The sequence below is a fragment of the Mustela erminea genome, chromosome 1 (assembly GCF_009829155.1).
Source record: "Mustela erminea isolate mMusErm1 chromosome 1, mMusErm1.Pri, whole genome shotgun sequence".
In the NCBI taxonomy this organism is placed as follows: domain Eukaryota; kingdom Metazoa; phylum Chordata; class Mammalia; order Carnivora; family Mustelidae; genus Mustela; species Mustela erminea.
Genome location: NC_045614.1, coordinates 113,692,694 through 113,716,131, shown reverse-complemented (window position 1 = coordinate 113,716,131; position 23,438 = coordinate 113,692,694). Strand labels below are relative to the sequence as shown.

At 46.8% G+C, this 23,438-nt stretch overlaps 1 long non-coding RNA gene and 1 pseudogene across 1 annotated transcript in view; one reads left to right on the top strand and one right to left on the bottom strand.

Annotated features, from left to right (window-relative positions):
• Positions 1-1,041: 1,041 nt before the first annotated feature.
• LOC116590451 lies at positions 1,042-3,012 on the bottom strand (annotated as a pseudogene).
• Positions 3,013-3,670: 658 nt separating this feature from the next.
• The window catches only part of LOC116588031, a 40,077-nt gene continuing 20,309 nt past the window's right edge, over positions 3,671-23,438 (top strand). Inside the window, exons 1-2 of the long non-coding RNA XR_004284752.1 lie at positions 3,671-3,771; positions 21,033-21,104. This is a non-coding gene — a long non-coding RNA (uncharacterized LOC116588031). The remainder of the gene's footprint in view (positions 3,772-21,032; positions 21,105-23,438) is intronic.

Sequence of the window (23,438 nt, the reverse complement as noted above, 5' to 3'; positions counted from 1 at the left end):
CCCTCTCTCTCTACCTGCCTCTCTGCCTACTTGTGATCTCTGTCTGTCAAATAAATAAATAAAATCTTTAAAAAGAGAATAAAACAAGATCCTAAACACAAGGTTCCAAGAGGGAAAGTGGGGCAGGTATAGTGAGTGGACATTAGGGGTTCTTTTTTAACTTTTGAAAAATTCAGATATAGTTGACATGTAACATTATATTAGTTTCAAGTGTACAACATGATTCAATATTTGTATATACTGTGAAATGATCACCACAACCAGTCTAGTTAACATCCATAACTACACACACAATTGTGTGTGTTCGTGTATGTGATGGGAGCTTTCAAGAACTACTCTTAGCAACTTTCAAGTATTCAAGACAATGTTATTCCCTATTGTCACCATGCTGTACATGTCATCCCCATGATTCATTTATTTTATAGTTGGAAGTTTGTACTTTTTAACTCCTCACCTCTTTTTCCCACTCTTGGGGTTCTTTTTTTTAAATTAAGATTTATTTATTTATTTGACAGAGAGAGATTACAAGTAGGCAGAGAGGCAGGCAGAGAGAGAGAGGAGGAAGCAGGCTCCCTGCTGAGCAGAGAGCCCGATGTGGGACTCGATCCCAGGACCCTGAGATCATGACCTGAGCCGAAGGCAGCGGCTTAACCCACTGAGCCACCCAGGCGCCCTTGGGGTTCTTTTTTTAAACAAACAGCTTTATTGAGGTGTAACAGATAATCAATAAACTTCATATTTAAAGTGTACAATTTGATAAGGTTTTTTTTTCTTTTCAGTTTAGTCTGAATAAAATCCAGCATAAATTTATTACTTTGTTCTGTTAATAATGGCTCAGTGTTTTTGTTCTGACAGCTTCCTAAAGGCAAACCACAGTCTGATGTTGTCATTTTGGGTTTAAACTGCCCTGAAAGAAGAGACAGTGAAACTTGCTTTTTGTTTTTATTTTCGAGTCTCCAGATCTTGCAAAGCCACTTTCTCCAGACTAACGGGGAGCCATAGCAGCTGATCCAATTTGAAACAGACATGGTTAAAATGATATCAGCCAAGCTTAGTGATCTGGAGGTCCCTGCTTATCTTCATGGTATCAACTGCTGATGACGCTTAAAGGCTGTGGTAAAAATAAAAAAGTTGGGTCCATTTACAGACACTCTGAAATATAAGTGCTCACAAAGAATTTCCACCCTGAATGACTGGTCCGGGATGAATGGAAAGTAAGGGATGGCTGACGGTTCCTCAGATACACAAGAATTTTTGTATTTTGAACACAGCTTTGCGTCCAATTGCCACATTGGCAGGAGGGTCTTCCGAGTCACCAGAGGTCAGTCTGATGGCAAAGCTCTCTGGCTTGAGGTCTACAATGCCCACCACCAACACCCTCTTGGCTGGTCTCATGCCCCTTTAATGTGCCCACAAAATGGAACTAACAGTCATGGGAAGTACCACAATCTCTTACTGGAGAGCCCAAGGAGTTGTTTAAATGCCCATCATCTAGTTTTACTACTGCATCACGGTGGGTCACAGATCAGGCCAGCCTCTTGCACTGGGACACTTGGTGGAGAAGGGAGGGAGGGCAGCCCGGAGGAGGCAGGGGACGTGGGCCAAGGAGCGTGGGCAGGCGGGGATCCAAGGCAGTCCTGAGCAGGGTTGGGGAGAATTCAGACACTTGGTACAGCGTTTGGTAGAAGGCGGCCTTCTAATTTTAGATATTCAGATAGATCTAGCTATCTTTCTATTGGGGTATCACATTGGCATTTTAATTTGCATTTCAGGTGGAGTTCTTTCAATTTAGGGTTTCACAAACATAACAAGAAAGCTAAGTTGAGAATTATTCTGCCCAGTTGCTCTAAGAATAAACAGAAATGCTTAAGAAGCATAAATAATGAATGAGCTCTAATAACTATTCTGAATCTTTCCTCTTTAAGCACTGGCTCCCATAGGAAGCTAGCTGAGGCCTAAGAGGAATAAATCTACTTGGTCATGTGAAACTCTGTCTTCCCTCTGCTCCAGGAGCTCTGCTCTGCTTTTCTGTGCTCTGAGAATTTCTCCAGCTTCCGAAGGAGTCAGAAGGAACCTTCTGCCACACCCAGGTTTTTATAATTACAAATAGAATTTGAGCATTTTGCTCAATGTTTAGGATTAAGGACAATTATCACGAACCAACTTTTTTTTTTTACTTTAGGCAATAGCTCATAACTTCATTTGGGTCTTGGCTTTTTTTTTTCTTTCTTTCTTTTTTGTTTTTTATTAAAGATTTTATTTATTTATTTGACAGACAGAGATTACAGGTAGGCAGAGAGGCAGGCAGAGAGAGAGGAGGAAGCAGGCTCCCTGCTGAGCAGAGAGAGCCCCATGCTGGCCTGGATCCCAGGATCCTGAGATCATGACCTGAGCCAAAGGCAGAGGTTTTAACCCACTGAGCCACCCAAGCACCCAAGGGTTTTGGCTTCTTTTGAGCACCAGAGAGAAAGTCAGGAGATGAGAAAGTAAGGAGAGATGCCTGGATCCAGCTCTAGCTAATGCTGTTGGATGGATACGTGCAATGCTGGAAGACAGGGAGGGGTTTTCCCTTTCAGTTATCCTATTCAAAATGTGAGTGGCAAGGATTGCCACTGGTGGTGGAAAGAAATGCTGGAAAACAGAGTAGGGGTCTGGGGATCAAAGTCCTATGGACCTTCTGTCTGCCCTAGAGCTTTCGGCAATTCAAGTCACTAAATCCTGTCTCCTGTTTGAGGCAGTATGGGTTGAGCCTTGGCACCAGCAGCTGAAATCACCCCAGCAGGTCTGAGGGGTGAGCTGTAGAGCACAGTGCGCCTTCTTCCTCCCAGAGAGCCAGCTTGCACCTAAGCGGTTCCCTCCAGGCACACCTGCTGCTACCACCTCTGGCCCTGCTCCTTTAGTGGTATTGGGAAGAGGAGGAGCTTCCGGGGCCTGGGACACTTTCCCAGCACAGTAGAGCCCAGGGTAATGGATGATCAGTCTGGGAGTCAGGTGTCCCATGAGACTGTCCATGCCTCAGCCACCCGTTGGCTTGGGGGGAGGCTGGCAACGTGAGTATTCTGCCTCGGAGGCACGTGCCCCCGTCAGCTGTCAGCATGGGCCCCTGACCCCAGCTCTGCAGCCCACGCAGCAGCAGGAGGGTGCAGGCCCTCTCTGGAGCACCAGGCCTGCTCCCAGGGACTTGAGGACCCGCCCAGCTCTTCTCTGACTCGGCAGGCGGAGCCCCAGGACAGGGCGATACTTTCACACCCCGACTTCACCCCCTTCCTCAGCCCCGAGCTTTCCTCCAGCCTTGGCAGCGGAAGGATGCCGGGGGTGGACTTGGCAGGACTCCATGGACGGGACTCGACTATCACTTCTCACTGCTCCAACTGGAGCGCCAGGTTGCACGGACCCAAACCCAGGCTCACCACCTTTCACAGCCAAGGTCCCGACCCTGCCAGAGCCCTTGGGCAGCCGCCTTTCCTCAGGTCTTTCGGTGTTCCCAAGGGCAGGGGTGTGGCTAAGTGCCAGGCCACGGTGTGCTCCGCAGGGGTGCTGCTTCCTTCTGAGCCTTCATTCTGTGGCTGGGTGGGCCCTTACGCCTCTGGCCAGGCTGCCCACGCCCATGCCCGCAGCACACGCCTCTGCTGCAGTCCAAGGGCCGGCTTCAGGCCACAGCTGTCCCTGCCCCCCAGGGCAGCCCGCTGGGCACCCGCGTCTGCTCCGGGCCGTGCATTACTCTGACCGCTGATGGGAAGAGCCTCTCCCGCGGCTGCTGTCTTGCTGTGGGTGAGTGCTTGCTGGGGCTCCAAACGAAGTTTTGTAGATTGTGCATTGTCCACTGTCCAAGAAGTCCACTGTCCAAAAAGACGACTTTTTCTTTTTTTGTCTTGATGTAGCTTCCTGAGGCCAGGAGGACTGAGCTGGGGTGTATTCAAGTATCTGGGGTCATGAATATTGCACCCTGAGCCACTACCAACCTTTGGGGGTCATTTCCAGCCTGGTTTGCTCTTCCAGTCTTTTTCACCATCATGGGAAATTCTCTCTGAGGCGGCCTATTTCCTCGGCACATTTTAGCGTTTGTCAGTGGATGTGCCCTGTCTGAAATTGTCTGCAGATGTTTAAACCTCCACCTTAGTAAACAATGATAATATAAAAACACATATTTTTGTATGTGCTTTTACATATATGGCTGTACATACACACATACACACATGCACACACAGATACACAGATGTGTGAGTCAGGATTCTCCAGAAAAATAGAACCAGTGGTGTTACATATACACGTATGGTACATACACACCCTCCCCATATACAGCATACTGTGTACCATACATGTACACTATATACTATTCTATACTGTATTATGGCATATGTATACTATACATACTGTATATGTGTATATGTATGTGTGTGTGTGTATATATATAGAGAGAGATTTATTATAAAAAATTGGCTCCTTTGATTATGGATGCTGAGAAATCCCATGCAAATTGGAGAGACAGCAGGTGGTGTAGTTTCAGTCCATGTCTGAAGGCTTGAGAACCAGGAGCATCAATGGTGTAAGTCCCAGTCTCGGACAGGAGAAGACAGATGCCCCAGCTCAACAGACTGAGTGTGAATTCTTCCTTCTTTTTGTTCTATTTAGGCCCTTCGCGGATGGGATGAGGGCCAGCCACACTGGGGAGGGCAATCAGCTTTACGCAGCCTGCTGGCTGAAATGCTAATCTCACCCTCCTGGACATACCCAGACTAATGTTTAACCAAATTTCTGAGTGCTGGTAGCCCAGTCAGGTTGACACATAAAAATTAACCATTACAAGCCTCTCATCCTTCATGTTAAATAGATCTTTTTGTAGGAGAGATGTCAGATGACTCTTGATCTATGTATGCGTTCTAGCTCTGGACCAGTCAGCAACTGTGCTGTACTTTCCAGACGTAAATGTAGGGGCTTTAACATTAGGGAGTTGGGATCATGCTATCCATTCAATTTTTTTCATCTTTTTTTTCTTTCTGAAGTCATTTAATTTATTTCTCACAACTCATGACCTCACCAAATATGATTTTCATTTAAATTACAAATTACTTTTCATTAAAATTAGAAAGCATATAACTTTCCACTCTAAATATAAAAACCTGTCATTACACACAGGACTATAAGGAACACAGACATCCAGTGTTCAATTATCTTTCTTGCTAATCTTCTCAATTACTGCTTAATTGTTCATGGTTTGCACAAAGCTAGAGTGGATTAAATCATCCCTTCCATCAGAAAGCGAATGCTCTCAATACCTTTCTGGGCCTTTAATTAAATATGTCAACACACACACATGTTGCCTCAATTCTAATCATCCTAGGAAAAGTAATACAAATAATAATGGCAATTATTACATGCCAAGGCACTGTTCTAAGCACTTGGCATATATATCAACTCACTTAATCTTTACAACAACCCATCTGATGCCCATTTCATGGGTGAGGAAGCAAAGCCCAGAGTAGTAACTCGCCCCAGGTTACTGGTTAATATGGACTTCACCTTGGCTACTGTCTGCTAATTCTAAGGGAGGGCTTCCCATACCTAGCATCTGTTTACTTCTGCATCTTTTCCCCTCTGCAAGAACAGAAAAAGAAAGAACATAGCTGCAAATATGCTACATAAACTGGTACTTGTTTTTCAGTCACAATCTGTCTTTCTCTTTCAAGTTTTCCTTCTGAGAAACTCCTGAGCCCACTTTAGGAGTGACCCCATATAACGCTTTGTCACTTGGTGTCCTCTGGTGCAAGGATGTCCTGAGGCCTTGTCACTCCCTGAGGCTGGGAACCAAACCTTGGTGAGTGAGCTCCTTGGGATGACACAGAGGCACATCCTTGGGGACCCTCCGTCTGGAAGAGGGCACAGTTGGGGGCCACTGGGAAGGCAGCCAGGAGGATTCCCAAATGGGAAAGGTGTGACCTGTTTGCATGTTGGGCTCTTGGTTGCAGTGATTAATCATGAAAGGAGAGCACGGATCCCTGTAGATATTAAGAACCATGGGGCTGGTGAGAGGCTGGGCATATCTCTGGGTCAGCACTAGTGGTGGTGGAGCCACTGATGCTTGGTTTCTTTTGCCCTGAAAGGCCAGGACCTGTCCTTCTGCATGGGCCCCTGGCTGTACACTCCCTTTCCCCAACTCTGAGCAAGGCCCTGCCTGGAATGGACACTGTCTTTGGGTTCTTGACATCTGGCAAAGGATACCAGTAAGGGCATACCCACAACCCTAGAGCTGGGAGTGGAGAGGACAATGTGGGAAGCCAGTACAGATTGGGGACAGAAATACTCGAAGTGGGGAAAATCAGCGGAGAGGCACCATTTGAATTGGGTCTTGAAGTTTAGACGTGGCAAGCAGAGGGAGGGCCCCGGGGTGGGAAATCACAGGAGTGTGGGCTCAGTAAGGCTGAAGAAAGAACAGTGGGCAGAGGAAGAGGCTAGACAGGCATGTCTGGGCAGCCTGAGGAGGCCTTACCTGTTGGACTACCCATTTCTATAGGGCCAAGAGCCCCACAGCCCAGGGCTAAGAGATGGTCTGGACAGGGGCTAAACAACTGAGCTGGCCCCCTCACCCCACCCCAGGCAATGCCCAGCAGTCTCTGTTAGGGCCTATTTCCTGTGTTGTCTCTTGAATTTATGCATTAGGTGGTCAGAGGAGGACGAGGGATGTCTAACGGTGTGAGGGACCTGGGCCGGAGCGGGAGAAGAGACCTTAGGTTGTGGGGAAGAGGGAATTGGTGGAGCAAGACAAAGCACATGGGCCAGTATCTTTTGGGAGAAGGTGAGCACCTAAAAGGGATGACCATCCTGGAAAGCAGGGCATCGCCCTAAGCTACTCCCTTCTTTCATCCCCCAATCTGTCAGTCATTCTTCCAGTCATTTCTACCTCTTGCCAACAAGATAGTGCAGCTTCAGCTCCACTGGATTCTCTGTAGTTTTTGAGAACATTCCCATGCTTTGCATTGTACCGGTCTGTGAACACTTGGTTCCTTCCATCCGCAAAATCCTCTCCCACCTTACCATCTTGGTAAACTCCCACCCAACACCACTTTATGAACAGGAGAGATGGCTCCATGCTTTGATGGCACCCTGCACAGGCTTGCACAGAAACAGCTCTCAGATGGTCTCACCACCGTCTGTGTGGCTGCCTGGAGATGTTCCTGTCAGCTCTTCGAGAAAACACTCACTGCCCCGCTGCCAAGAGCTGGTGGTGAGCTGGTAGTGAGCTGACAGCTTCAGCTGTAGCCTCCTTCAGAATCAAGCTCGGGCTTCAGCTGAGACCACATTCTTTTCCGGTGGTGTTATAAGGCCGGCCGTTTGGGCGCTAAGGCTAGCCTTCTCGAATGGGCAAGCCTGGGCTCCAGAGCTTCCTGCCAGGCAGGCTGAGGCCCGAGCAGGTCTGCGCTGTAGCTGGGAGTTCTCCCCACCCTCTCTGGCATCTGCTGCCTTCTTCTCATAAGTCCTCTGCCCCAGTGAGACGCTGGCACTCCTAGTTCCAACTCAGCATCTGTTTCCAGGGAGGGGCTGAGAGATGAGTAAATAAGATGGAGTTTGGGGACCAATCACCCCAACACCCAGCTGGCAGTGAGGACCACATCCCAGATGTTAGGTGAGTATGGACAGGCCAGCACGAGCTGGTGGTCCGTGTTTAACATTTCACAGGTGAGATGCGTGGATGGGAAGAATGATCCCTTTATTGGGGTGATCCAGGCACTTGGAGGGTATGCAGAGGAAAATCATATATATGTAACTGATAGATATAGGTTATAGGTAAAATATTTATAAGCGTATACACACATGTGGATAAGTGGAAAGAGATAGTTGCATTGGTGACTTACAGGTACATAATGAAAATCTGAGAACAGTTAACAATTGAAAACCAAGTGGAAGAGCCAGAAGGTGTCTTTGACATCTTACAAAGAATCCTTCATCTCACATGGTTGGTAAAGGAAAAAGCTGAAAACGAAGCCCAGGAGTTAAAAGGCAGAGTGGCTGAGCACCAAAGATGCTTGAATGCTCAGCCAATGAAGATCTGTAGGACCCTGACATATGGGATGGGGACTTCCAGGTGGATATTCTGGAAGATTCTGAATCCCTGAAATTCTCTGGCCCTCAGAGCCTAGAGAGGTGGCTCACCGGTTACATCAGAACTGTGAGTCCCCAGCCCTATGTGGGTAGACAATACCAAGGTCTTCCCCCTCACATAAGGCAACAGGGATCCCCAATTTTTTTCCACCTCTAACTCCTTTCCTGACTGCCAGCCGGCATTAAGTCATGGCATAATTTGACTGGGGACATGCTGGCCTGATGGAGGAGGAAGGGGACTAGAGCCCAAAGGAGTCGGGAGATGTGGTTCACATATACCGGCGGGGCTGGGAGTGCTTGTGGGCCTGAATTTGTGGAGAGTTGCTGGACTGGGTGAGGGAGCTACGAGACACAGGACTTCACCCCCTGGCAGACCCCAGGAGAAGGTGTAAGTTCATTGCTAGGATGACTTCTCGAGGTCAGGTAAAGGCCGTAGCTCAGGCTGAGGGAGGTTGAAATGTTTGAATTGCCAGGAAAGATAGTAGAGGAAGGGGCCGAAAGGCTCAGAGAAATGAGCAGGCACTCAGGAATGGATGTAGTAGGGGCGCCTGGGTGGCTCAGTGGGTTAAACCGCTGCCTTCGGCTCAGGTCATGATCTCAGGGTCCTGGAATCGAGTCCCACGTCGGGCTCTCTGCTGAGAGCCCGCTTCCCTTCCTCTCTCTCTCTGCCTGCCTCTCTGCCTACTCTCTCTCTGTCAAATAAATAAATAAATAAATCTTTAAAAAAAAAAAAAAAGAATGGATGTAGTATGTTAGGCAAGAGGATTGTATTCTCAAGGGAGACTGAAGAGCACACCATTCACCAAGGCCATGACTCAGTTACTCACTGGGGCCAGGACTGATGCCAAAAGAGGCAGGCAGAGAACCTGGATCACTGAAGTTATGGCTGTAACGATGGAAAGTTTAGTGTGACAGTCATGGAGGTCTGATCTTTGGAGAGTTATACGAGGGTCAAAAGAACACCGTGTCCTTAGTAGAAAATAGGTGGGCACCCAAAAGTGTTTTGTACATATATATGCGTGTGTCATCAAAGGAGACTTAAAATGAATGAGTGGGAGACTAACAGTGGTTACCCCAATAAAAAGTCATGATGTCTTGCTGGGTTACTGGACCTAAGCCAGTTTTCAGACTGAGAACCTCTTGACCAAAGAGGTGGCTGGAACACCTGGGAGAGTCCCACAGTATCATGGCAAGTGTGAACTTTAACCATGCCTGGTCCTTCCCCAAAGGAATCTACATTTATTATGGTAATTACCCCCTGGGGAAAGGATAATATTCAGACATTTCAAGGACTGTTGGATATAGGGTCTGAATTAATGCTGATTCAGAGACCTGAAATGTTATCATGGTCCCATGTTAGCATAAGGGCACATGGAATCCTTGCCAAAGACCCAACTTACAGTGGCTTTATTGTGTCCACAGACCCATCTGGTGATCTATGTAATTGAGATTGGCATTCTTGGCAGCTGGAGTAAGCTTGGCACTGGAGCCCTGCCCTGTGGCATAAGAGAATGGTGAAGGTCAAATGCAAGTCTCTGAAACTGCTCCCTATCCTTCAGCCAGAATAGTAAGTCAAAAGCAACGTCTATCACATCCTGAAGGAAAAGGCAGAAATTAGTGCCATGCTTAAAAATCGGAAGGAGTCAGAGAAGGTGGTCCTTGTCTTAGTTCTCCTTAAATCGGCAGTCTGGTCTCTATGGAAATGAGATGGATTCTGGAGAAGGTATGCAGCGTATACAGCCTACTGCAAACTCAGGCAAATGGTAACCCCAGTCACAGCTCTCCTGTCAGAGCTGGTGTATTTGCTGGAGCAGATTACTAAGGTCTCGGGCACAACGGATGCAGCCGCCAATTTAGCAAATCGATTTTTAGCTATTGCTGTCGGAAAAGGTCAGCAGTAATGTGCATGCGTGCAGAATGGGCAATAATGTTCATTTACAGTTGGTCCGTCTGTTCATCCCTTCACTTTTTGTCTTCACGTAGTCTGAAGAGATCTGGACTGTCTAGATATTTAACAAAACATCACATTGATCCCCAGTGTGCATGATATTATACTGATCAAGCCAGATGAGCAGGAGATAACTAGGGCTCTTGGTGAGATTCTTGTGACCTACTGGGTGGGGGAGAATAAACTCCCCAGAGATTTAAGAACCTGCCTCATCACTAAAAATGCTAGAGGGCCAGTGATCAGTGGTGCGCCGAGAGAGTTCCTCCGAAGTAAAGACAAATGATTATATCTTGTCCCGCATACCACGGAGAAAAAAACACAGCACCTAGTGGGTGGGTTTCTTTGGGTTCTGGAGGCAACAGACTCCATTCCTGGCATATACTATTCTAGCCCATATACTGGGCAACACGAAAGGATGCCAGTTTCGAATGGACCCCAGAGTGGTCAACAAGTCTGTAGCAGGTGCGGGCTGCAGCGCGTGTGCCCTGCCGCTTGGGCCACATGACCGGGCAGATCCAATGGTGTTGGAGGTATGGGTGGTGGGAAGAGCTGCCAAAGGAAGTTTTTGCCAGCCCCAGTGGGAGAATATAGCAAGTTGGGGCTCTAGGATTCTGGAGCAAGGCCAGGCCGTCTGCAGCAGAAAATAGTGCTTGGGGTGCTACAGAGCCCCCATGCTGCAGACAGCTGGGGGCTGTCAGATCACCCGCCTCCTTGCACTTAGCAGCACATCTTTTCTTGAAGGAGGATCAGAACAGTGCATCTTCCTGGTGACCAGGGGGCTCAGACTCCTCAACGCCCAGGACGTGGGTCTCACCAAGGGGAACCACTGGGACAGCACAGGCGGTGGCTGAGGGTGAGGGGCTTTAGAACGAATAGCAGGGGAGGGAGACAATGGGTACCCGCTGTGGCCCCAAGATCCACTGTGGTGAATGGGGTCTCTGTGGCATCCGCCTGACTTCCCTCTTGTAGGTTTCCCTAAAGAAGAGGGCCTGCAGGGCCCCAGGGGAGCTGCTCCCCTCTTGCGTGTGGAGAGGTGGGTCTGTGCAGGAGCTGGGCTCTGAGACAGACTCGGAGCCACACTGCTTGCTTCTCCTTCAACAAACCGAGAGCAGCCAAGTGAGCAGACAGCCTCAGCACTGGGCTCCCTGTCAAGGTCAGCTTCGGCTTTTGAACTGAGGTCATGCTCTTGCAGGGGAGGGGGCAGGGGCTCGGCCAATGACTGAACATAATGATAGGATAGAACCTGGTTGTTTCCACCCAGTGAGGGACTCTTCTAATAGGAAACTGTGAACATTTTTTTCCAGTGGTCCCCTAGGGAGGCAGAAACGTTGTCATGTCAGCATTGTGCTGGCTGTGGACCCCCAAACCATTTTCATCTCCTTTCTTTCATGACATTACTTGCAGATGAACCTTGTGCTCTTCCAACTCTCAGAGACCTCCACTGGTGCAGTTGGCTGGGTATGTCCCCTCTGATCTCTAAGAGCACGGTTTTTTCCAGCAGGGGCTTTGTACTCGATTGCGGTCTCACTGACAGATCAGCATCAGCGGGATGCTCAGCTGGGAGGGAGGAGGGGGAAGGAGTTCAACAGGAGAAGCTCAGGCAGCAGCAGCCCGCGGTTATGTTGATGAATTTGCGGTTCTCAAGGACAGCTTCAGGATGGAGGACTTGGGCTGCCAGGTGGGGCCTCTGTCATGTGGACTCCATCCGGGCCTGGCTCCTTTCCTGGCAGACCCTCCCCTGCCTCCCTGAGGGCTGGATGAAGGAGAGACTTTCGGATTAGGTGCCAAGGACTGGGGTGGGACGAGGCCACAAGATCCCCAGCACCTCCCGGACAGCAGCTGCCTTCCAGAGAGCAGCTGGTGCCGTTGAGAGACAGGAAGCAGGGGACAGCATTTCAGAGTGTCAGGGCAGAGGGACACTCTGTGGTCTGGCTGTTAAGAACAGCCAGTTGCTGAAACCATCTCTGTGCACTGACTTGGCCATTAAAACTAAAAGCATCAGGGCAGGGAGGGGTCATTTTATCAGAGGACTTAAAAAAAAACAACTGACATACAAGGTATTAGTTTCAGGTGCACAACAGTGATTCAGTATTTATATATAGTGTGAAACAATCACCACAGTAAGTCTAGTTAACCTCTGTCACCACACATAGTTACAGGTTTTTTAGCTTGTGTGGGGAATCTTTAGGATCTACTCTCTTAGCCACTTCCAAGTGTGCAAATTCACTATTATTAACTATAGGTGCCCTGCTTTGGATTACATCTCCGGACTTATTTATTTTGTATCAGATGTCTTTATGGTCACACAGCAGGACTCCAGAGGGAGGAGAGATCAAGGAATTAAACGACCTCCCTCTGCCTCTCTAGGCAAGGCATAGATGCAATGGGAGAGGGGGCCCTATGAGGGGCCCTGTGGATAACTGTCCCCAGCTGCTCTTTATAATTATTGTCATTTGTTCTGTTAGAGGGAATCATGTGAAACTGCCATTTTTGTAGGTCAGGAAACAGTGAAATACTGGTAATTTTATTTAGATCGACTTAATATAGAGAGCTGAGTTTAGGTTAGGGGTATATGTATTCCCAGGCAAGGGTAGCTATTTAGGGACCTTCCCACAGCCAGTATTCCCCGAGCGCCCCCTACAGACCAATCCTCGAACAGAAGTCCTACCATGCTTTCTCTGATTCTATTCTCACGGTGTCCCAAAGGGAAAGTAAAATTATTCTCTCTCTTTTTCAGATGAAGAAAGAGAGCCAAAATCAAGTATCATGTCTAGGGACAGACTTAAGTCAGTCTGACCTACAAACCCATGTTCTTTTTTAAAATTTTAAATATTTTATTTATTTGAGAAAGAGAGGGCACAGAGGGAGAGTAGAGGGAAAGCAGACGCCCCACTGAGCAGAGAGCCTGATGTGGGGCTCGATTCTAGGACCCTGAGATCATGACCTGAGCCAAAGGCAGGCGATTAGCTGACTGAGCCACCCAGGCACCCCTAACTGACTTCTACACTAATGTCCTGCCCCCACCCCCACACCAGTCCAGGGGACTGGACATTTGAGTTAAAGGACTTCAGAGAGCTCTGGACCGAGTGGCCCCTATGCGATCATCAAGGTCAGATATAGAGTTTGTATGGTCTAAAGTTGATACAGCTTATGGCCCTTTTTAGGGTGGGAACCCTTTTACAGATTTTGTAAAAACAGCGTAGTCCATAGGAGCATTTGCTAAGGCCTCTGCCCTGGCTTCAGAAGGGACTTGTGCAAGGGACGGGTGCTGAAGCTTAAGCTTCATTATCCGGGTTCTGATGCCCCAGGGGCTGGGCAGGAAGCAGCTGCCTTCACAGAGCAGGCTCAGCAGGGTGCTCCGACCTGGCACAGCAAACCAGAGTCCAGCACGCTAGCAAGTTCCACCCGAGACCCAGGGAGATTGTAAACACACAGGCTCCAGGTGGCCTGTGCCTCTTCCAGAGGCCAGGCTCTGAGGAGTGTCCAGGGTGTGTGGGGGCGGAGGGTGTGCTTATGTGGAAAACCTTACACTCCCTTGTCGGCATTTCCTTGGCAGCGAGCCCTGCGGTTTCCACTTATGGCCACAAGGGGGGGCTGCTCCTCCGGCAACTGTGACGAGCCCGTGCTCCCAGGCTCCCTCCGTGGCACCCACTGTCCCTGGACCACTCCCTTCTGTTATCCTCCCGCTCAGTTCCGCGGATGAGGCCTTGCCTGCATCCTGGCTTTCAAGGAATCACCCACAGGGGTGGGGATACAGCAGTTGGAGGGAACCTGTAGATTTTACCTGGATTATACTGAGGACATTTGTCTTCCTTCAGGAGCCACTGATTCTTTAGAACATTCCAGTAGTAAAAACGAGCTAAATGTTTAAACTAGAAAATTAAATTCACGTTTAACTCAATTTTAAGAATAGAGAGCATCAAATAATTGTGTAGGTACATCTGGATTCTATGCTATGATTTGGAGAGGAAAACGGTCAGGCTCCCAGGAGCGTCTTGGCCCTGCCAGTAGTCTCTCTCCTCACAGCTGTGAGCTCCTGGAGCCCAGGACTGGGTTTTGTTCATCTGATAAGCCCTGACCTCACACACCCTTCCTGGCATGCACAAGCGAGCAGAGAAAGAAGGGGACAGAAAATGGGGGGGATGGAAATCATGAGCTGGAGACTGCGGCTTATTCAACAGAACTTTGCTCTCTGCTGGGCTTGAGAAATAAAGCCGAGATGGGATATAAAGGTAGATAAGTTGGTATTCCTGCTCTCTAACTCACTTTCTTGTGAAAAAGAGAGACGTGGCCAGTAACTATGGTATGGGGCCAAGTAGAAAGGCTTTTCCTGGGGAAGCCCAGCCTCTGTCTGTGGAGGCCTCCCAGCTGGGAGGTGTGTTCCCCAGGGGTGCCCAACAGCAAGCTGCCTGGTGAAAGACGTGCACAACCTGACTTGACCCTTGGTCTCTTGTAGGTGACATGTTAGTTTGTTTATTACTCTGGAATCTTTTAGCAATCTCCGCATCCCCAGCATCTTGTAGTTCCATGATGATGGATGGAAGTGTCTTTTTTTTTTTTTTTAATAAATGTCTTAAAAAAAATTTTTTTTAAAATAAATGTCTTAAAAATTTTTTTCTATGTCTTTTTAAAAAATAAGTACCTGTGCATTTAAAAAAAAAAAAGATTTTATTTAGGGGTGCCTGGGTGGCTCAGTGGGTTAAAGCCTCTGCCTTTGGCTCAGGTCATGGTCCCAGGGTCCTGGGATCAAGCCCCGCATCGGGCTCTCTGCTCAGCAGGGAGCCTGCTTCCCCCTCTCTCTCTGCCTGCCTCTTTGCCTACTTGTGATCTCTGTCTGTCAAATAAATAAATAAATAAAATCTTTAAGAAAAAGATTTTATTTATTTGTCAGAGAGAGAGATAAAGAGAGAGCACAAGCAGGAGGCACAGCAGGCAGAGGGAGAAGCAGGCTTCCCTGCTGAACAAGAAGCTGGATGCTGGGTCCTGGATCCCAGGACCCTGAGATCATGACCTGATAACAAGGCAGATGCTTAACCGACTGAGCCACCTAGGTGTCCCTCTTATAAGAAGTATTTTTAAAAAGATCTTACTTATTTATTTGACAGCGAGAGATCACAAGCAGGCAGACAGGCAGGCAGAGAGAGAAGGGGAAGCAGGCTCCCTGCCGAGCAGAGAGCCCAATGCAGGGCTTGATCCTAGAACCCTGGGACCATGACCTGAGCCAAAGGCAGAGGCTTTAACCTGCTGAGCCACCCAGGCACCCCAATATAAGCAGCATTTTTTAAACAGTTTGACAATCTTTTACTATTTAATCCATTTAAATTTAATGCTATTACAAATGAACTGGGTTTATAACTACCTTCTATTTTTATTTTATTTGACCCACCTGTTTATCTACCCTTTTTTCTTCCTTTCTTAGTTCTTTTAGATTAATAAAATAATTTCTTTTTTTTGTTAAAGATTTTTAAAAAAATATTTTATTTATTTATTTGAGAGAGAGAGATCACATAGGTGGAGAGGCAGGCAGAGAGAGAGAGAGGAGGAAGCAGGCTCCCCGCTGAGCAGAGAGCCCGATGCGGGGCTTGATCCCAGGACCCTGGGATCATGACCTGAGCTGAAGGCCGAGGCTTTAACCCACTGAGCCACCCAGGCACCCCTAATAAAATATTTTCTACAATTCCTTTTCCTTTTATTAAATTCATAGTTATATGTTCTTTTCTTTTTTTTTTTTTTAGTTTTGCCTTAGAGATTGATTATTCTATATGATGACAGCTTGATTTTCTTTATAACGTAGGTGATTTGAAAATTTTGCCTAGAGGATTTTTTCTTCTTTACCTTTACAATGGTCTCACTCTCACATGTCTGAGTTGACCATTCTGGTCAATTTTCCAGGGTATATAGGTGCATTCAGCATGTACATTTAGACCATATTTATTTTCAGAAAATTTGCTGAGATCATAATTTTTGGATTAAACACTTTATATTTGTTTGATTTTTAAATTGACTTTATGGTGGTCATAGAATAAAGCTCACCAATCTTTTTTTTTTTTTTTAAGTTTTTATTTATTTATTTGACAGACAGAGATCACCAGTAGGCAGAGAGGCAGGCAGAGAGAGAGAGGAGGAAGCAGGCTCCCCACTGGGCAGAGAGCCTAATGCAGGGCTTGATCCCAGAACCCTAGGATCATGACCTGAGCCGAAGACAGAGGCTTTAACCCTCTGAGCCACCCAGGCACCCTATAATAATCATTTCTACAAACATTATTAGATTATAGCTTTTCTATAACTATTATTCTTAAGTTACTATAATTTATTAACTATTATATCTTAAGTTATTCTACACCTGGAACTAATATGTCAATTATGCCTCAACAAATTTTTTTAATATTTTTTAAAGATTTTATTTATTTATTTGACACACAGAGATCACAAGTAGGCAGAGAGGCAGGCATAGAGAGAGGAGGAAGCAGGCTCCCCGTGGAGCAGAGTCTGATGCGGGGCTCGAGCTGAAGGCAGTGCCTCAACAAATTTTTAAAAATTTTTAATTAAATCATTTCAGAAACAAGAGTGCCTGGGTGGCACAGTAGGTTAAGCATCCAACTCTCGATTTGGGCTCAGATCATGATCTCACGGTTGTGGGATCCAGCCTGGCCTCCAGCTCCGCGCTCAGCCTGGAGTCTGCTTGAGATTCTTTCTCCCTCTCCTTCTCCCTCTGCCCCTTGCCCTGCTCATGCTGTCTCTCTAAGATAATTTATTTTAATCTTTTTAAAAAGATTTTATTTATTTATTTGACAGAGAGAGATCACAAGTAGGCAGAGAGGCAGGCAGAGAGAGGAGGAAGCAGGCTCCCCGACGAGCAGTGAGCCCCATGTGGGGCTCGATCCCAGGACCCTGGGATCACAACCTGAGCCGAAGGCAGAGGCTTTAACCCACTGAGTCACGCAGGTGTCCCAATTTTTTTAAATCTTTAAAAAAAGAATCATTTCGGAAGTAAAGATTAAATCGCAGAATGCCCAACAAAGAATGAGTTCAATGTCAGTGGGACATATGATAAGGGATACAGCCAAGAGAACAAAAACAAAGTGGTAAAAATGACTGGACGGGGGTGATAGCTGTAGAAAATAGGCAAAAAAAGATCCATATAACATATAATTGGAATTGCTGAGAAAAGCAAAACAAAACCATGCAATGAAACTAGCACTTTTTTTTTAACCCACTGAGCCACCCAGGTGCCCCACTAACACTTTTTTAAAAAAAGATTTTATTTATTTATTTGACAGAGATCACAAGAAGAGAGGCCGACAGAGAGAGAGGGGGAAGCAGGCTCCCTGCTGAGCAGAGAGCCAGATGCAGGGCTCGATCCCAGGACCCTGAGATCATGATCTCAGTTGAAGGCAGAGGCTTAACCCACTGAGCCACCCAAGAACCCCTCATTTGTCTATTTTAAAGTGTGTCAGTTTGTTTGGCCTGTCAAAAACAGGTAAAGGGTGGCTTCCTGAGATTCTTAGTTCCAGAGTCCCCTGTTGTATTGATAAGTGAAATGCGATTTCCTTAACAGATGGTGATTTGTGAGGGAGGGGCTGGTGTGTCTCCTGATTCCGATTCTGCAGGACTCTTACTTTCCACCATGTTCCTCCTTTCCTTTCTTCACCTCCCACTGTCCAAGTAATGTTTCCCCTTCATTTTTTTTAAAATGAGATTTATTTATTTATGAGAGAGAGAGAATGCATGAGGGGGGGTTGGTGGGGTGAGGGGAAGGGGCAGAGGGAGAAAGAAACAAGAAACAGACTCCCTGACAAGTGCGAACCCAATGGATACAGGCTGGATCTCAGGACCCTGAGATTACCACCTGAACCAAAACCAAGAGCTGGACCCTACGACCCAGCAATTGCACTACTGGGTATTTACCCTAAAGATACAAACGTAGTGATCCGAAGGGGCATGTACACCCGAATGTTTATAGCAGCAATGTTCACAATAGCCAAACTATGGAAAGAACCTAGATGTCCATCAACAGATGAGTGGATAAAGAAGATGTGGTATATATACACAATGGAATACTATGCAGCCATCAAAAGAAATGAAATCTTGCCATTTGCAACGACATGGATGGAACTAGAGGGTATTATGCTTAGCGAAATAAGTCAATCGGAGAAAGACAATTATCATATGATCTCCCTGACATGAGGAAGTGGAGGTGCGCCGTGGGGGGTTTGGGGGGGTAGGAAAAGAATAAATGAAACAAGATGGGATCGGGAGGGAGACAAACCATAAGAGAGTCTTAATCTCACAAAACAAACTGAGGGTTGCTGGGGGAGGGGGGTAGGGAGAGGGTGGTTGGGTTATGGATATTGGGGAGGGTCTGTGCTATGGTGAGTGCTGTGAAGTGTGTAAACCTGGCGATTCACAGACCTGTACCCCTGGGGCTAATAATTCATTATATGTTTATAAAAAAATTTAAAAAATAAAAAAAACACACAAAAACCAAGAGCTGGATGCTTCACCAACAGAGCCACCCAGGTGCCCCAAAGCCCCCTCCCAAGCTGCCTTCCTCTCCGTGGAAGTAGGGCTTTTCCAAGACTCCTACTTCCAGTCCTGTGCATCTCTGAGCCTCTGTAAGATTCCTCAGTAGCCTGTGCTCTGAGCAGCCACCATGCAGACCTGTCCTCAGTATTTCTCCACTCAAGATGAGACCCTCTCCTTTTGGAAGCAGTGGCTTTTCTTCATGTCTGTCCACGTCCAGGGCCCCCCTGCCCAATTCCTCCTGCCATACAACCTTCTCCTGGCTTGCCACTCTGGAGTGGGCTCTGGAGCCAGCTTTGTGGCCCTCAGGGGTTTTGTTTTCTCTTCCATGTAAATTAAAGTCTGTGATATCTCTGCCTTGTAGTTATGGCATAGGTATGACTTCTATGTGATTTGTGTTGCTCTCCTGTTAATTTGTAGGGATTTTGGAGGGTGTGAAGAGATTTGGATGTAGGAAACTGTCATTATCCCATGGGAACTCACAGTCACTTAAAAAAAAAATACTGGTTTTATTCATTTTGGAAGAGTTCCTCAGATTTCTAGTGATGCTTGATTGACTGCTCGTGCTTCAGAGGGTGGTCCAGTAAAGCTTCTGAGGGCCCTGTGTGTATTGTGATTGGGTGGGAGCTGGCCAGGCTGCTGGGGGTGGGGTCCTCTAATGTACAATGTGCGGTCATTTCCTGAGAACCTACTCACCTCTCGGGAAGGAACTTCTCTTCTCTTCTCTTCTCTTCTCTTCCCTGAAGGGCGGATGTCTGTTTTTGATCACAAGGGAACTGGAGGAAGGGGAGAATGGAGTGGGGGATCGTTTATATTCTACACAGACGTTCACTTAGCCCCATATCATCCATGTCCTCCCCGGTGCCCCGTACCTGATTTCTGAGGCAGCCGTGCTTCTCTGACATTCTACAAGGCTAACTAGCTCTTTTCGGTATTTTTCCGCTGTGCCAGCATTCTAGACTGTAGCTTCCTTCACCCAGCTGCTTGAATTGTCAACTCCTTCTGCTTCCCATCTTCCAGAATTTTGTCAAAATCTCCCATCTGTTGACGGGCTGTCTCATTCTCTTGTGGCTGGCTCTGGGTTTATTAGCTTTTTAAACCTTCACTTTTAGTTTTATTGAGGATGTGGGAGGGAATGGAAATAAACAGAGATATTTAATCTGCCACCTTCCATTAGAGTTTTGAGAGTTTAAAAGAAAAGTGGGCCCATTAGAAAGGTGAAGAAGATGGTAGTTCTGTGGTTCTGTGAGCCTCCAGAAGCCAGATGTGGTCCTGACCACTGCTCCCAGGACAGAAGGCACTCCATGTGGTTGTGCCTGAGAACAGAAAGAGCCCATGGCTCACAGCAGAACCCATGGTGGTGGCTGGTGCCAAAGCCCTTGCCCTTGCCCTTGGATTAGACGTTTCACAGTCTAGGCATGGCTGAAAAATGGCTTTAACTTAACAAAAAATGTACTTATGTGTTATATCAAGTATATTTCCCCTGTCATTAGATAATTGTGTGCTATCTGGTGTTTAAAGTTACTTCTACCCCATCCTGAAAACTACTTCACTTAACCAGTCCCTTCCGTTGGAGCTGCCCTCGAGACTGGACTTGCTCCGATAGCAAACCAAACCTCACAGATGGTACATGCACCCTTATCTTCCTCAGAAGCACGTACCCGCCCCCTCCACCCCCGCCCCATGTGGGTGGTTCTAGCTTCTTCCCTTTCCTTGGGGACTACCTGCTTAAGTCCCAGCATGCTTTGCTCATGAGCTTGCAGAATTATTGAGAAAAGGAGGCCCAAGCAAACTGAGAAAACACCAAGGCAGAGGCATGGCTGGGATCCCAGAACAGAGCTCCCTCTACCCGCAGTTATAGTCTTGGCTGAGCCGATCGATCCCTTTCTTCACAGGGTTTGGCTTGGATGTTAGGCCAGGGAAGTGAGACCTCCTGGATCCCTCTTTTGAGCTGAAAGAATCTGTGTCGTGGGCCTTTCTCAAAAACCAAGGTCAAAGCTCTCCGGTGACCCTGCTCGGCACAGATGATGCACGCTGGTCTGGAGTCACCCTGGAATCTGGACTTTTGACTGAGGAAAACATACTTGACATGGTCCCACAAATCCTTCCTTTGGGTGCTAGGCCAATGTGCACTAATCTCACAGATGGTACATGACTGGCGGAGCCCACTGTGTGACCTTGGCAGGTCATCTTCTCTCTCTCTGAACCCAGATGGGGTAACATGTTCCTACTGTGCCTCACTGGCTGTGGGACTTCAATGTAATAATAAACATGAGGTTCTTGGTACATCATAAGACTTGAACATCCCTTTCCCCACTGAGCTAGTGAAACTGTGCTCCATAGGGCTAATGAGGTTGAAACTAGCAGAATGTTTAAAGCTTGGTCTTCAAAGAACTGTTTCCCCCTAATCCACTATTGTGTCTTTTTAGACCCTCACTAACAAACACACTGGCTGTTTCTGCAGATGCCTGGACTCAAGGTTAACTGATGTGTTTCCAGCCCAGGAACAAGCAAGGCCCTACATTTCCCACCCAAGGTAAGCCCAGAACCCCATTCAGTTTATCCTGGCTCTCAGAGCATGCTCATAGTCCCTTTCCCTTGACCTAAAATGACCTCCTGTCATCAGGGGCTGAATCTTGCCTTGTTCTGGTGTTAAGTCTCTGCCCCAAAGTGAATACAGAGTGTATGTTACATATATGTCTGCTCAGTACGCGTGCTCCGTTTTTCCTGATGAATAGTCATAAGTTTCCCTGCCTTTTTCATCAATATGTATGTAATCTCAACCCCTATGATTATAAAAAACTTGTTCTCTCCCCCTTTGGGGAGGTGGATTTGAGGCTCATCTTCCTGTCTCTTCATTTGGCTGCCTCTCGAATAAACCCTTTCCTGGCAGCAAACTTGATGTTTCAGGGACCGGCTTGCTGTACGCGGGGCAGATGGACTTGTGTTCAGTCATGCTAGTGGTCTCCTTGGCTCTGGCCTACCTTGCCCCTGGCCTATCTCTGTTTGGCTTTTGGGGGGCACATCTGAAGCATGCTCTTTAGCTGACTGCAAGGACGCATCTTCTTTATACGAAGCCAAAATTCTTGCCTACTTGTCTTACCATAGAGTACCTGGTTCTCATCTCCCAAGGGTCCATGTGGGTTCCTGGGCATATACCATATTCCTGGGCCTTCTCCATTTTTGTTGACTTCAGCCTTCCTTCCCCTTCATCCAAATAATGGAAAATCATTTCCTCCATTGCTAAAATTTGGTCAGTGTAAGGAAATGATATGCAATAAAAAAAAAAAACCCCAGGTTTGAATCCCAATTCTGCCATTTATTAGCTATGTCACCTTTCAGAAGTTACTTGACATTTCTGCACCTTAGTTTCCCATCTATAAAATATGATGATAAGCATAATACATGCTTCACAAGGTTAGGAGGATAAAATCAACATAGGTGATATTTTATTAGTGGTCCTGCATTGGCACTGGTTGTTACCAAAAAATACGTCCTCGCTGGTGGGTTTCTGGGTGGTTCTGTTTTCTGAGGTAACACCCAATGGTAACACCCAAATGACTGAGACATCTGAGACAGATAAATCTTTGAGACCCATCCACTTTATTCCTCCATTGGGTAAATATTAACTTAGGTCTACTGTGTTTCAGGCCCTTGTTTTAGGGATGAATAATGCATCAACAAAGAAAACATACTCTCAGGGAGATTATAGTCTAGTGAGAGTGACAGACTATGAACATAATAAATAAATCACATAGTACTTTAGAAGCTGTTAAGTATGAAGACTGGGATCGTTAGGAGAGGGTTTGCCACTTTAACGAGGGTGGTCATCCCAGTCAGTGAGCAGGAGAGGCCTCACTGGGATGGTGGCTTTAGACCCAAGGCTAGAAGGGCCCGAGAGGGTGATCCATGAGGTCATCTGGAGAAGATACTGCTATGCAAAAGCCATGAGGTCATGAGCAAGTCTGGAGTGTTTGAGAAACAGGAAAGAGGTCAAGTGGCTGAAACAAAGTGAGCAGGAGTGGGGAGTAGCAGGAGATAGGCCGGAGGATGGAAAGCCTGGTAAGCCACCAACAGCACTTTGGTTTTTGTTGTTGTTATTATGGTTGTTTATTGTGTGTTTGTCAAGATCCACTATTCCTTAGCCTCCATATTCATGTGATGCAATTCAGGAACATAGGTCAGTGACAAATGTCCATAGAACTCAATCCAAAGAAAGTCTTTCTATTTCTAATCCCTTCATGCTCTGAAGGATATCAGCCTTTCTCATCTCCTCAAAACCTTTCAATGAATTATAATTTCTGTAGAAATGTATGTCTGCCTTCTTTCTTGGTTCAGTGACAGCAAACTTGAAGAGTGCGATAACCTTTGGGATAAAACAAATGCTCCAACGATACAAAGTCACAGACACCTGGCTAAAAGACCCCACGTATGAGGTTTCACCATGGGAGCCACGGTTGCTATTCTCCTCAACACCTGACTTTGGTTTTCACTCTGAGTGATTTGAGGAACCACTGGAAGATTTGGAGCAGAGGAGTAATTTTATTTGACTTGTGTTTTGGTTGATGGGGGTGGAGGGACAAGGGACTGCTTCCTGAAAGCAGAAAGACCAGTTAGGAGGTTGATGTATTAATCTAGGTGAGAAATGATAGTGGTTTGTATCAGGGTGGTACTAGTTTTGGTGATAAGATTCTAAACATATTCTGACTGTAGAGCAAAAGCATGGATTGGATTTGGATGTAAAAGAAAAAGAAGCTTCAAGGGCCAAGGTTTTGGGCATAAGCAATGGAAAAATAGAATTACTGTAACATGAAGACTGCAGGTTGCACAGATTTGGGGGAGGGGTAAAATCAGGAATCCTCTTTTGGAC